Consider the following 13,946-nt stretch of genomic DNA (forward strand, 5'->3'; position numbering starts at 1 on the left):
TGCCGCGACACGTGGCAATTTCGAGGATCGAATGGTCTTGAACACATACTATTGCGCTACGCAAAAATGACAAATCCTCCTGCGGTCGCCAGGAATCGAACCCGGATTAACTGCTTGGGAAGAAACCATGCTGACCGTTACACCACCACCGCATTGCGCTGCATTCTTCCTGTGTCGCGGTGCGTTGCCGCCCCTGCTGCCACCAGAGGCTCAAGCGACCCTGCTGCAGGCCCTCTGCCCTCCAGCACATCGGAACGCGGTGCCACGTTGCTTCCAGGGCGATGCACTGTAACTAGACGCAGCATTGACTTCCGCCGAGAAATCGACCATTTCATGCACGGCATGGTGGGAAAACAATTCTGAAATTAGAACTTCTTAGTGAGGCTGCGGTGGCGAGTATTCCTGTATGCCTCGGTGGCGCAGTGGGCTGCGCGTGTCATTATCTTAAGGGCGTACGTTCTATCCTCAACTCAGCCATCTCATTTTCTCTCCACGACGGTGAAAGGCACAGCATAGCTTTTGCGAGGTAAGGCCGTATTTGCCGTTTATTACCACCTAGGCTACTTTGCGTCAACGTGTGTTTGTTTCCAGTTATTACTAATTACAGTTTTGCTAGTTGCACTCGAGACTGAAAGCGATGTTTGCCTAGTATGACTTGCGCGCTTTGGGAGTGAGTAAGCGGGATCGTGGTGGCGGACAGAGTTCAGCGTTGGCGCCAGATTCGGCCCTAAAGTTGCGTGGAGGAGAAGTATTTCTGGACGCATACACACGTAGTGGATCGTTGAGGTATGTCCGGTATGGTTTAGTGGCTAGGATACCTGGCTTTCACCCAGGAGGCCCGGGTTCGATTCCCGGTACCTGAACGTGAATTTTCGGGGCTGAGATGAGAAAACTTCTCACGGCCGTTTTTCGTCTTCGTGGAGCTGCTGCTCTGGGTTCCAGGTATAAGGTGAGAGAAAGTCAAGAAAAAGAGATACATCCTCACGTTAATGGCGGGGCCGTTTTGAAGGGAGAGGAGACGGTTTTGCGGTTTTGGACTGCTGATGCGACAGTGTTGCATTGCCCGTTAGCTCAGTGGGCTATAGCGTCGTGCTAGTAACGCGTAGGTCATGGGTTCCATCCCTCCACGGGCCATTCCATTTTCTCCCCTAATAGGAAATGCTGTCTCCTGCGAGACTCTGCCAGGCAGATTCTAAATGATGTGCACATCCAGCTAGAAGTCTGAACGTTTCGCTAAGGGGTTGCCAACGGCCAGCTCACTTTCGATTAATGAAGTTAAGCAGACGTTTGCGTGGTTAGTGAGTGGATGGGTGATCGTCCGGGAACTGTGCGTGCTATTGGACCCTTTCATTTGAACCCCCCCCCCCTCCTCCTCTTGTGCTACAGTGTTGACGTGCTATGATGCCTCCCTAAGCAATTTAAATTACGTTAACGAACATATGATCCAAAATTTAACTAGGCTGTTTGCAAAAAGAGCGCAAGGAAAGTGCAAGAACGACTTTGGCAATAACAGAACCGTACGAATCAACAGATAATTTCTCAAATGTGTAGATAACACTGTGGCGAAGCAGTGAGATTTCCGAAATTTGTAAATGAAAGTTTAGCTTTTCGTATTGAAAAGGAAAAGTACTCTTGATTACCTTATTTCTCGCAGCCGATTGTCGTACTTCTCCTGTCATATCGGCCCCACCGCCGAGCGGCAGCGAGCGGCAGTCGAGCAAAGTCGGGCCAAGTCGACACACGATGAAGTGAAATCAATCCACTTAGCTGGAACGAGGCAGGAGACGAGGAGATACTACCTGTGCCGCGACACGTGGCAATTTCGAGGATCGAATGGTCTTGAACACATACTATTGCGCTACGCAAAAATGACAAATCCTCCTGCGGTCGCCAGGAATAGAACCCGGATTAACAGCTTGGGAAGAAACCATGCTGACCGTTACACCACCACCGCATTGCGCTGCATTCTTCCTGTGTCGCGGTGCGTTGCCGCCCCTGCTGCCACCAGAGGCTCAAGCGACCCTGCTGCAGGCCCTCTGCCCTCCAGCACATCGGAACGCGGTGCCACGTTGCTTCAAGGGCGATGCACTGTAACTAGACGCAGCATTTACTTCCGCCGAGAAATCGACCAATTCATGCACGGCATGGTGGGAAAACAATTCTGAAATTAGAACTTCTTAGTGAGGCTGCGGTGGCGAGTATTCCTGTATGCCTCGGTGGCGCAGTGGGCTGCGCGTGTCATTATCTTAAGGGCGTACGTTCTATCCTCAACTCAGCCATCTCATTTTCTCTCCACGACGGTGAAAGGCACAGCATAGCTTTTGCGAGGTAAGGCCGTATTTGCCGTTTATTACCACCTAGGCTACTTTGCGTCAACGTGTGTTTGTTTCCAGTTATTACTAATTACAGTTTTGCTAGTTGCACTCGAGACTGAAAGCGATGTTTGCCTAGTATGACTTGCGCGCTTTGGGAGTGAGTAAGCGGGATCGTGGTGGCGGACAGAGTTCAGCGTTGGCGCCAGATTCGGCCCTAAAGTTGCGTGGAGGAGAAGTATTTCTGGACGCATACACACGTAGTGGATCGTTGAGGTATGTCCGGTATGGTTTAGTGGCTAGGATACCTGGCTTTCACCCAGGAGGCCCGGGTTCGATTCCCGGTACCTGAACGTGAATTTTCGGGGCTGAGATGAGAAAACTTCTCACGGCCGTTTTTCGTCTTCGTGGAGCTGCTGCTCTGGGTTCCAGGTATAAGGTGAGAGAAAGTCAAGAAAAAGAGATACATCCTCACGTTAATGGCGGGGCCGTTTTGAAGGGAGAGGAGACGGTTTTGCGGTTTTGGACTGCTGATGCGACAGTGTTGCATTGCCCGTTAGCTCAGTGGGCTATAGCGTCGTGCTAGTAACGCGTAGGTCATGGGTTCCATCCCTCCACGGGCCATTCCATTTTCTCCCCTAATAGGAAATGCTGTCTCCTGCGAGACTCTGCCAGGCAGATTCTAAATGATGTGCACATCCAGCTAGAAGTCTGAACGTTTCGCTAAGGGGTTGCCAACGGCCAGCTCACTTTCGATTAATGAAGTTAAGCAGACGTTTGCGTGGTTAGTGAGTGGATGGGTGATCGTCCGGGAACTGTGCGTGCTATTGGACCCTTTCATTTGAACCCCCCCCCCCCTCCTCCTCTTGTGCTACAGTGTTGACGTGCTATGATGCCTCCCTAAGCAATTTAAATTACGTTAACGAACATATGATCCAAAATTTAACTAGGCTGTTTGCAAAAAGAGCGCAAGGAAAGTGCAAGAACGACTTTGGCAATAACAGAACCGTACGAATCAACAGATAATTTCTCAAATGTGTAGATAACACTGTGGCGAAGCAGTGAGATTTCCGAAATTTGTAAATGAAAGTTTAGCTTTTCGTATTGAAAAGGAAAAGTACTCTTGATTACCTTATTTCTCGCAGCCGATTGTCGTACTTCTCCTGTCATATCGGCCCCACCGCCGAGCGGCAGCGAGCGGCAGTCGAGCAAAGTCGGGCCAAGTCGACACACGATGAAGTGAAATCAATCCACTTAGCTGGAACGAGGCAGGAGACGAGGAGATACTACCTGTGCCGCGACACGTGGCAATTTCGAGGATCGAATGGTCTTGAACACATACTATTGCGCTACGCAAAAATGACAAATCCTCCTGCGGTCGCCAGGAATCGAACCCGGATTAACTGCTTGGGAAGAAACCATGCTGACCGTTACACCACCACCGCATTGCGCTGCATTCTTCCTGTGTCGCGGTGCGTTGCCGCCCCTGCTGCCACCAGAGGCTCAAGCGACCCTGCTGCAGGCCCTCTGCCCTCCAGCACATCGGAACGCGGTGCCACGTTGCTTCCAGGGCGATGCACTGTAACTAGACGCAGCATTGACTTCCGCCGAGAAATCGACCATTTCATGCACGGCATGGTGGGAAAACAATTCTGAAATTAGAACTTCTTAGTGAGGCTGCGGTGGCGAGTATTCCTGTATGCCTCGGTGGCGCAGTGGGCTGCGCGTGTCATTATCTTAAGGGCGTACGTTCTATCCTCAACTCAGCCATCTCATTTTCTCTCCACGACGGTGAAAGGCACAGCATAGCTTTTGCGAGGTAAGGCCGTATTTGCCGTTTATTACCACCTAGGCTACTTTGCGTCAACGTGTGTTTGTTTCCAGTTATTACTAATTACAGTTTTGCTAGTTGCACTCGAGACTGAAAGCGATGTTTGCCTAGTATGACTTGCGCGCTTTGGGAGTGAGTAAGCGGGATCGTGGTGGCGGACAGAGTTCAGCGTTGGCGCCAGATTCGGCCCTAAAGTTGCGTGGAGGAGAAGTATTTCTGGACGCATACACACGTAGTGGATCGTTGAGGTATGTCCGGTATGGTTTAGTGGCTAGGATACCTGGCTTTCACCCAGGAGGCCCGGGTTCGATTCCCGGTACCTGAACGTGAATTTTCGGGGCTGAGATGAGAAAACTTCTCACGGCCGTTTTTCGTCTTCGTGGAGCTGCTGCTCTGGGTTCCAGGTATAAGGTGAGAGAAAGTCAAGAAAAAGAGATACATCCTCACGTTAATGGCGGGGCCGTTTTGAAGGGAGAGGAGACGGTTTTGCGGTTTTGGACTGCTGATGCGACAGTGTTGCATTGCCCGTTAGCTCAGTGGGCTATAGCGTCGTGCTAGTAACGCGTAGGTCATGGGTTCCATCCCTCCACGGGCCATTCCATTTTCTCCCCTAATAGGAAATGCTGTCTCCTGCGAGACTCTGCCAGGCAGATTCTAAATGATGTGCACATCCAGCTAGAAGTCTGAACGTTTCGCTAAGGGGTTGCCAACGGCCAGCTCACTTTCGATTAATGAAGTTAAGCAGACGTTTGCGTGGTTAGTGAGTGGATGGGTGATCGTCCGGGAACTGTGCGTGCTATTGGACCCTTTCATTTGAACCCCCCCCCCCTCCTCCTCTTGTGCTACAGTGTTGACGTGCTATGATGCCTCCCTAAGCAATTTAAATTACGTTAACGAACATATGATCCAAAATTTAACTAGGCTGTTTGCAAAAAGAGCGCAAGGAAAGTGCAAGAACGACTTTGGCAATAACAGAACCGTACGAATCAACAGATAATTTCTCAAATGTGTAGATAACACTGTGGCGAAGCAGTGAGATTTCCGAAATTTGTAAATGAAAGTTTAGCTTTTCGTATTGAAAAGGAAAAGTACTCTTGATTACCTTATTTCTCGCAGCCGATTGTCGTACTTCTCCTGTCATATCGGCCCCACCGCCGAGCGGCAGCGAGCGGCAGTCGAGCAAAGTCGGGCCAAGTCGACACACGATGAAGTGAAATCAATCCACTTAGCTGGAACGAGGCAGGAGACGAGGAGATACTACCTGTGCCGCGACACGTGGCAATTTCGAGGATCGAATGGTCTTGAACACATACTATTGCGCTACGCAAAAATGACAAATCCTCCTGCGGTCGCCAGGAATAGAACCCGGATTAACAGCTTGGGAAGAAACCATGCTGACCGTTACACCACCACCGCATTGCGCTGCATTCTTCCTGTGTCGCGGTGCGTTGCCGCCCCTGCTGCCACCAGAGGCTCAAGCGACCCTGCTGCAGGCCCTCTGCCCTCCAGCACATCGGAACGCGGTGCCACGTTGCTTCAAGGGCGATGCACTGTAACTAGACGCAGCATTTACTTCCGCCGAGAAATCGACCAATTCATGCACGGCATGGTGGGAAAACAATTCTGAAATTAGAACTTCTTAGTGAGGCTGCGGTGGCGAGTATTCCTGTATGCCTCGGTGGCGCAGTGGGCTGCGCGTGTCATTATCTTAAGGGCGTACGTTCTATCCTCAACTCAGCCATCTCATTTTCTCTCCACGACGGTGAAAGGCACAGCATAGCTTTTGCGAGGTAAGGCCGTATTTGCCGTTTATTACCACCTAGGCTACTTTGCGTCAACGTGTGTTTGTTTCCAGTTATTACTAATTACAGTTTTGCTAGTTGCACTCGAGACTGAAAGCGATGTTTGCCTAGTATGACTTGCGCGCTTTGGGAGTGAGTAAGCGGGATCGTGGTGGCGGACAGAGTTCAGCGTTGGCGCCAGATTCGGCCCTAAAGTTGCGTGGAGGAGAAGTATTTCTGGACGCATACACACGTAGTGGATCGTTGAGGTATGTCCGGTATGGTTTAGTGGCTAGGATACCTGGCTTTCACCCAGGAGGCCCGGGTTCGATTCCCGGTACCTGAACGTGAATTTTCGGGGCTGAGATGAGAAAACTTCTCACGGCCGTTTTTCGTCTTCGTGGAGCTGCTGCTCTGGGTTCCAGGTATAAGGTGAGAGAAAGTCAAGAAAAAGAGATACATCCTCACGTTAATGGCGGGGCCGTTTTGAAGGGAGAGGAGACGGTTTTGCGGTTTTGGACTGCTGATGCGACAGTGTTGCATTGCCCGTTAGCTCAGTGGGCTATAGCGTCGTGCTAGTAACGCGTAGGTCATGGGTTCCATCCCTCCACGGGCCATTCCATTTTCTCCCCTAATAGGAAATGCTGTCTCCTGCGAGACTCTGCCAGGCAGATTCTAAATGATGTGCACATCCAGCTAGAAGTCTGAACGTTTCGCTAAGGGGTTGCCAACGGCCAGCTCACTTTCGATTAATGAAGTTAAGCAGACGTTTGCGTGGTTAGTGAGTGGATGGGTGATCGTCCGGGAACTGTGCGTGCTATTGGACCCTTTCATTTGAACCCCCCCCCCCCCTCCTCCTCTTGTGCTACAGTGTTGACGTGCTATGATGCCTCCCTAAGCAATTTAAATTACGTTAACGAACATATGATCCAAAATTTAACTAGGCTGTTTGCAAAAAGAGCGCAAGGAAAGTGCAAGAACGACTTTGGCAATAACAGAACCGTACGAATCAACAGATAATTTCTCAAATGTGTAGATAACACTGTGGCGAAGCAGTGAGATTTCCGAAATTTGTAAATGAAAGTTTAGCTTTTCGTATTGAAAAGGAAAAGTACTCTTGATTACCTTATTTCTCGCAGCCGATTGTCGTACTTCTCCTGTCATATCGGCCCCACCGCCGAGCGGCAGCGAGCGGCAGTCGAGCAAAGTCGGGCCAAGTCGACACACGATGAAGTGAAATCAATCCACTTAGCTGGAACGAGGCAGGAGACGAGGAGATACTACCTGTGCCGCGACACGTGGCAATTTCGAGGATCGAATGGTCTTGAACACATACTATTGCGCTACGCAAAAATGACAAATCCTCCTGCGGTCGCCAGGAATCGAACCCGGATTAACAGCTTGGGAAGAAACCATGCTGACCGTTACACCACCACCGCATTGCGCTGCATTCTTCCTGTGTCGCGGTGCGTTGCCGCCCCTGCTGCCACCAGAGGCTCAAGCGACCCTGCTGCAGGCCCTCTGCCCTCCAGCACATCGGAACGCGGTGCCACGTTGCTTCAAGGGCGATGCACTGTAACTAGACGCAGCATTTACTTCCGCCGAGAAATCGACCATTTCATGCACGGCATGGTGGGAAAACAATTCTGAAATTAGAACTTCTTAGTGAGGCTGCGGTGGCGAGTATTCCTGTATGCCTCGGTGGCGCAGTGGGCTGCGCGTGTCATTATCTTAAGGGCGTACGTTCTATCCTCAACTCAGCCATCTCATTTTCTCTCCACGACGGTGAAAGGCACAGCATAGCTTTTGCGAGGTAAGGCCGTATTTGCCGTTTATTACCACCTAGGCTACTTTGCGTCAACGTGTGTTTGTTTCCAGTTATTACTAATTACAGTTTTGCTAGTTGCACTCGAGACTGAAAGCGATGTTTGCCTAGTATGACTTGCGCGCTTTGGGAGTGAGTAAGCGGGATCGTGGTGGCGGACAGAGTTCAGCGTTGGCGCCAGATTCGGCCCTAAAGTTGCGTGGAGGAGAAGTATTTCTGGACGCATACACACGTAGTGGATCGTTGAGGTATGTCCGGTATGGTTTAGTGGCTAGGATACCTGGCTTTCACCCAGGAGGCCCGGGTTCGATTCCCGGTACCTGAACGTGAATTTTCGGGGCTGAGATGAGAAAACTTCTCACGGCCGTTTTTCGTCTTCGTGGAGCTGCTGCTCTGGGTTCCAGGTATAAGGTGAGAGAAAGTCAAGAAAAAGAGATACATCCTCACGTTAATGGCGGGGCCGTTTTGAAGGGAGAGGAGACGGTTTTGCGGTTTTGGACTGCTGATGCGACAGTGTTGCATTGCCCGTTAGCTCAGTGGGCTATAGCGTCGTGCTAGTAACGCGTAGGTCATGGGTTCCATCCCTCCACGGGCCATTCCATTTTCTCCCCTAATAGGAAATGCTGTCTCCTGCGAGACTCTGCCAGGCAGATTCTAAATGATGTGCACATCCAGCTAGAAGTCTGAACGTTTCGCTAAGGGGTTGCCAACGGCCAGCTCACTTTCGATTAATGAAGTTAAGCAGACGTTTGCGTGGTTAGTGAGTGGATGGGTGATCGTCCGGGAACTGTGCGTGCTATTGGACCCTTTCATTTGAACCCCCCCCCCCTCCTCCTCTTGTGCTACAGTGTTGACGTGCTATGATGCCTCCCTAAGCAATTTAAATTACGTTAACGAACATATGATCCAAAATTTAACTAGGCTGTTTGCAAAAAGAGCGCAAGGAAAGTGCAAGAACGACTTTGGCAATAACAGAACCGTACGAATCAACAGATAATTTCTCAAATGTGTAGATAACACTGTGGCGAAGCAGTGAGATTTCCGAAATTTGTAAATGAAAGTTTAGCTTTTCGTATTGAAAAGGAAAAGTACTCTTGATTACCTTATTTCTCGCAGCCGATTGTCGTACTTCTCCTGTCATATCGGCCCCACCGCCGAGCGGCAGCGAGCGGCAGTCGAGCAAAGTCGGGCCAAGTCGACACACGATGAAGTGAAATCAATCCACTTAGCTGGAACGAGGCAGGAGACGAGGAGATACTACCTGTGCCGCGACACGTGGCAATTTCGAGGATCGAATGGTCTTGAACACATACTATTGCGCTACGCAAAAATGACAAATCCTCCTGCGGTCGCCAGGAATCGAACCCGGATTAACAGCTTGGGAAGAAACCATGCTGACCGTTACACCACCACCGCATTGCGCTGCATTCTTCCTGTGTCGCGGTGCGTTGCCGCCCCTGCTGCCACCAGAGGCTCAAGCGACCCTGCTGCAGGCCCTCTGCCCTCCAGCACATCGGAACGCGGTGCCACGTTGCTTCAAGGGCGATGCACTGTAACTAGACGCAGCATTTACTTCCGCCGAGAAATCGACCATTTCATGCACGGCATGGTGGGAAAACAATTCTGAAATTAGAACTTCTTAGTGAGGCTGCGGTGGCGAGTATTCCTGTATGCCTCGGTGGCGCAGTGGGCTGCGCGTGTCATTATCTTAAGGGCGTACGTTCTATCCTCAACTCAGCCATCTCATTTTCTCTCCACGACGGTGAAAGGCACAGCATAGCTTTTGCGAGGTAAGGCCGTATTTGCCGTTTATTACCACCTAGGCTACTTTGCGTCAACGTGTGTTTGTTTCCAGTTATTACTAATTACAGTTTTGCTAGTTGCACTCGAGACTGAAAGCGATGTTTGCCTAGTATGACTTGCGCGCTTTGGGAGTGAGTAAGCGGGATCGTGGTGGCGGACAGAGTTCAGCGTTGGCGCCAGATTCGGCCCTAAAGTTGCGTGGAGGAGAAGTATTTCTGGACGCATACACACGTAGTGGATCGTTGAGGTATGTCCGGTATGGTTTAGTGGCTAGGATACCTGGCTTTCACCCAGGAGGCCCGGGTTCGATTCCCGGTACCTGAACGTGAATTTTCGGGGCTGAGATGAGAAAACTTCTCACGGCCGTTTTTCGTCTTCGTGGAGCTGCTGCTCTGGGTTCCAGGTATAAGGTGAGAGAAAGTCAAGAAAAAGAGATACATCCTCACGTTAATGGCGGGGCCGTTTTGAAGGGAGAGGAGACGGTTTTGCGGTTTTGGACTGCTGATGCGACAGTGTTGCATTGCCCGTTAGCTCAGTGGGCTATAGCGTCGTGCTAGTAACGCGTAGGTCATGGGTTCCATCCCTCCACGGGCCATTCCATTTTCTCCCCTAATAGGAAATGCTGTCTCCTGCGAGACTCTGCCAGGCAGATTCTAAATGATGTGCACATCCAGCTAGAAGTCTGAACGTTTCGCTAAGGGGTTGCCAACGGCCAGCTCACTTTCGATTAATGAAGTTAAGCAGACGTTTGCGTGGTTAGTGAGTGGATGGGTGATCGTCCGGGAACTGTGCGTGCTATTGGACCCTTTCATTTGAACCCCCCCCCCCCCCTCCTCCTCTTGTGCTACAGTGTTGACGTGCTATGATGCCTCCCTAAGCAATTTAAATTACGTTAACGAACATATGATCCAAAATTTAACTAGGCTGTTTGCAAAAAGAGCGCAAGGAAAGTGCAAGAACGACTTTGGCAATAACAGAACCGTACGAATCAACAGATAATTTCTCAAATGTGTAGATAACACTGTGGCGAAGCAGTGAGATTTCCGAAATTTGTAAATGAAAGTTTAGCTTTTCGTATTGAAAAGGAAAAGTACTCTTGATTACCTTATTTCTCGCAGCCGATTGTCGTACTTCTCCTGTCATATCGGCCCCACCGCCGAGCGGCAGCGAGCGGCAGTCGAGCAAAGTCGGGCCAAGTCGACACACGATGAAGTGAAATCAATCCACTTAGCTGGAACGAGGCAGGAGACGAGGAGATACTACCTGTGCCGCGACACGTGGCAATTTCGAGGATCGAATGGTCTTGAACACATACTATTGCGCTACGCAAAAATGACAAATCCTCCTGCGGTCGCCAGGAATCGAACCCGGATTAACAGCTTGGGAAGAAACCATGCTGACCGTTACACCACCACCGCATTGCGCTGCATTCTTCCTGTGTCGCGGTGCGTTGCCGCCCCTGCTGCCACCAGAGGCTCAAGCGACCCTGCTGCAGGCCCTCTGCCCTCCAGCACATCGGAACGCGGTGCCACGTTGCTTCAAGGGCGATGCACTGTAACTAGACGCAGCATTTACTTCCGCCGAGAAATCGACCATTTCATGCACGGCATGGTGGGAAAACAATTCTGAAATTAGAACTTCTTAGTGAGGCTGCGGTGGCGAGTATTCCTGTATGCCTCGGTGGCGCAGTGGGCTGCGCGTGTCATTATCTTAAGGGCGTACGTTCTATCCTCAACTCAGCCATCTCATTTTCTCTCCACGACGGTGAAAGGCACAGCATAGCTTTTGCGAGGTAAGGCCGTATTTGCCGTTTATTACCACCTAGGCTACTTTGCGTCAACGTGTGTTTGTTTCCAGTTATTACTAATTACAGTTTTGCTAGTTGCACTCGAGACTGAAAGCGATGTTTGCCTAGTATGACTTGCGCGCTTTGGGAGTGAGTAAGCGGGATCGTGGTGGCGGACAGAGTTCAGCGTTGGCGCCAGATTCGGCCCTAAAGTTGCGTGGAGGAGAAGTATTTCTGGACGCATACACACGTAGTGGATCGTTGAGGTATGTCCGGTATGGTTTAGTGGCTAGGATACCTGGCTTTCACCCAGGAGGCCCGGGTTCGATTCCCGGTACCTGAACGTGAATTTTCGGGGCTGAGATGAGAAAACTTCTCACGGCCGTTTTTCGTCTTCGTGGAGCTGCTGCTCTGGGTTCCAGGTATAAGGTGAGAGAAAGTCAAGAAAAAGAGATACATCCTCACGTTAATGGCGGGGCCGTTTTGAAGGGAGAGGAGACGGTTTTGCGGTTTTGGACTGCTGATGCGACAGTGTTGCATTGCCCGTTAGCTCAGTGGGCTATAGCGTCGTGCTAGTAACGCGTAGGTCATGGGTTCCATCCCTCCACGGGCCATTCCATTTTCTCCCCTAATAGGAAATGCTGTCTCCTGAGAGACTCTGCCAGGCAGATTCTAAATGATGTGCACATCCAGCTAGAAGTCTGAACGTTTCGCTAAGGGGTTGCCAACGGCCAGCTCACTTTCGATTAATGAAGTTAAGCAGACGTTTGCGTGGTTAGTGAGTGGATGGGTGATCGTCCGGGAACTGTGCGTGCTATTGGACCCTTTCATTTCAACCCCCCCCCCCCCCTCCTCCTCTTGTGCTACAGTGTTGACGTGCTATGATGCCTCCCTAAGCAATTTAAATTACGTTAACGAACATATGATCCAAAATTTAACTAGGCTGTTTGCAAAAAGAGCGCAAGGAAAGTGCAAGAACGACTTTGGCAATAACAGAACCGTACGAATCAACAGATAATTTCTCAAATGTGTAGATAACACTGTGGCGAAGCAGTGAGATTTCCGAAATTTGTAAATGAAAGTTTAGCTTTTCGTATTGAAAAGGAAAAGTACTCTTGATTACCTTATTTCTCGCAGCCGATTGTCGTACTTCTCCTGTCATATCGGCCCCACCGCCGAGCGGCAGCGAGCGGCAGTCGAGCAAAGTCGGGCCAAGTCGACACACGATGAAGTGAAATCAATCCACTTAGCTGGAACGAGGCAGGAGACGAGGAGATACTACCTGTGCCGCGACACGTGGCAATTTCGAGGATCGAATGGTCTTGAACACATACTATTGCGCTACGCAAAAATGACAAATCCTCCTGCGGTCGCCAGGAATCGAACCCGGATTAACAGCTTGGGAAGAAACCATGCTGACCGTTACACCACCACCGCATTGCGCTGCATTCTTCCTGTGTCGCGGTGCGTTGCCGCCCCTGCTGCCACCAGAGGCTCAAGCGACCCTGCTGCAGGCCCTCTGCCCTCCAGCACATCGGAACGCGGTGCCACGTTGCTTCAAGGGCGATGCACTGTAACTAGACGCAGCATTTACTTCCGCCGAGAAATCGACCATTTCATGCACGGCATGGTGGGAAAACAATTCTGAAATTAGAACTTCTTAGTGAGGCTGCGGTGGCGAGTATTCCTGTATGCCTCGGTGGCGCAGTGGGCTGCGCGTGTCATTATCTTAAGGGCGTACGTTCTATCCTCAACTCAGCCATCTCATTTTCTCTCCACGACGGTGAAAGGCACAGCATAGCTTTTGCGAGGTAAGGCCGTATTTGCCGTTTATTACCACCTAGGCTACTTTGCGTCAACGTGTGTTTGTTTCCAGTTATTACTAATTACAGTTTTGCTAGTTGCACTCGAGACTGAAAGCGATGTTTGCCTAGTATGACTTGCGCGCTTTGGGAGTGAGTAAGCGGGATCGTGGTGGCGGACAGAGTTCAGCGTTGGCGCCAGATTCGGCCCTAAAGTTGCGTGGAGGAGAAGTATTTCTGGACGCATACACACGTAGTGGATCGTTGAGGTATGTCCGGTATGGTTTAGTGGCTAGGATACCTGGCTTTCACCCAGGAGGCCCGGGTTCGATTCCCGGTACCTGAACGTGAATTTTCGGGGCTGAGATGAGAAAACTTCTCACGGCCGTTTTTCGTCTTCGTGGAGCTGCTGCTCTGGGTTCCAGGTATAAGGTGAGAGAAAGTCAAGAAAAAGAGATACATCCTCACGTTAATGGCGGGGCCGTTTTGAAGGGAGAGGAGACGGTTTTGCGGTTTTGGACTGCTGATGCGACAGTGTTGCATTGCCCGTTAGCTCAGTGGGCTATAGCGTCGTGCTAGTAACGCGTAGGTCATGGGTTCCATCCCTCCACGGGCCATTCCATTTTCTCCCCTAATAGGAAATGCTGTCTCCTGCGAGACTCTGCCAGGCAGATTCTAAATGATGTGCACATCCAGCTAGAAGTCTGAACGTTTCGCTAAGGGGTTGCCAACGGCCAGCTCACTTTCGATTAATGAAGTTAAGCAGACGTTTGCGTGGTTAGTGAGTGGATGGGTGATCGTCCGGG

The 13,946-nt window shown here is 50.7% G+C and overlaps 8 non-coding genes across 8 annotated transcripts; all 8 read left to right on the forward strand.

Moving 5' to 3' along the window:
- Positions 1-791: 791 nt before the first annotated feature.
- Positions 792-863, forward strand: Trnae-uuc. The gene has a single exon. It is a non-coding gene; the product is annotated as a tRNA-Glu (tRNA).
- A 1,730-nt stretch (positions 864-2,593) lies between these two features.
- Trnae-uuc lies at positions 2,594-2,665 on the forward strand. The gene has a single exon. It is a non-coding gene; the product is annotated as a tRNA-Glu (tRNA).
- A 1,731-nt stretch (positions 2,666-4,396) lies between these two features.
- Positions 4,397-4,468, forward strand: Trnae-uuc. Its single transcript has one exon. It is a non-coding gene; the product is annotated as a tRNA-Glu (tRNA).
- Positions 4,469-6,198: 1,730 nt separating this feature from the next.
- On the forward strand, positions 6,199-6,270 carry Trnae-uuc. Its single transcript has one exon. It is a non-coding gene; the product is annotated as a tRNA-Glu (tRNA).
- A 1,732-nt stretch (positions 6,271-8,002) lies between these two features.
- Positions 8,003-8,074, forward strand: Trnae-uuc. Its single transcript has one exon. It is a non-coding gene; the product is annotated as a tRNA-Glu (tRNA).
- A 1,730-nt stretch (positions 8,075-9,804) lies between these two features.
- Positions 9,805-9,876, forward strand: Trnae-uuc. Its single transcript has one exon. It is a non-coding gene; the product is annotated as a tRNA-Glu (tRNA).
- Positions 9,877-11,609: 1,733 nt separating this feature from the next.
- On the forward strand, positions 11,610-11,681 carry Trnae-uuc. The gene has a single exon. It is a non-coding gene; the product is annotated as a tRNA-Glu (tRNA).
- A 1,733-nt stretch (positions 11,682-13,414) lies between these two features.
- Trnae-uuc lies at positions 13,415-13,486 on the forward strand. The gene has a single exon. It is a non-coding gene; the product is annotated as a tRNA-Glu (tRNA).
- The last annotated feature ends 460 nt before the right edge of the window (positions 13,487-13,946 follow it).

Source organism: Schistocerca piceifrons, chromosome 8 (assembly GCF_021461385.2).
Source record: "Schistocerca piceifrons isolate TAMUIC-IGC-003096 chromosome 8, iqSchPice1.1, whole genome shotgun sequence".
Classification (NCBI taxonomy): domain Eukaryota; kingdom Metazoa; phylum Arthropoda; class Insecta; order Orthoptera; family Acrididae; genus Schistocerca; species Schistocerca piceifrons.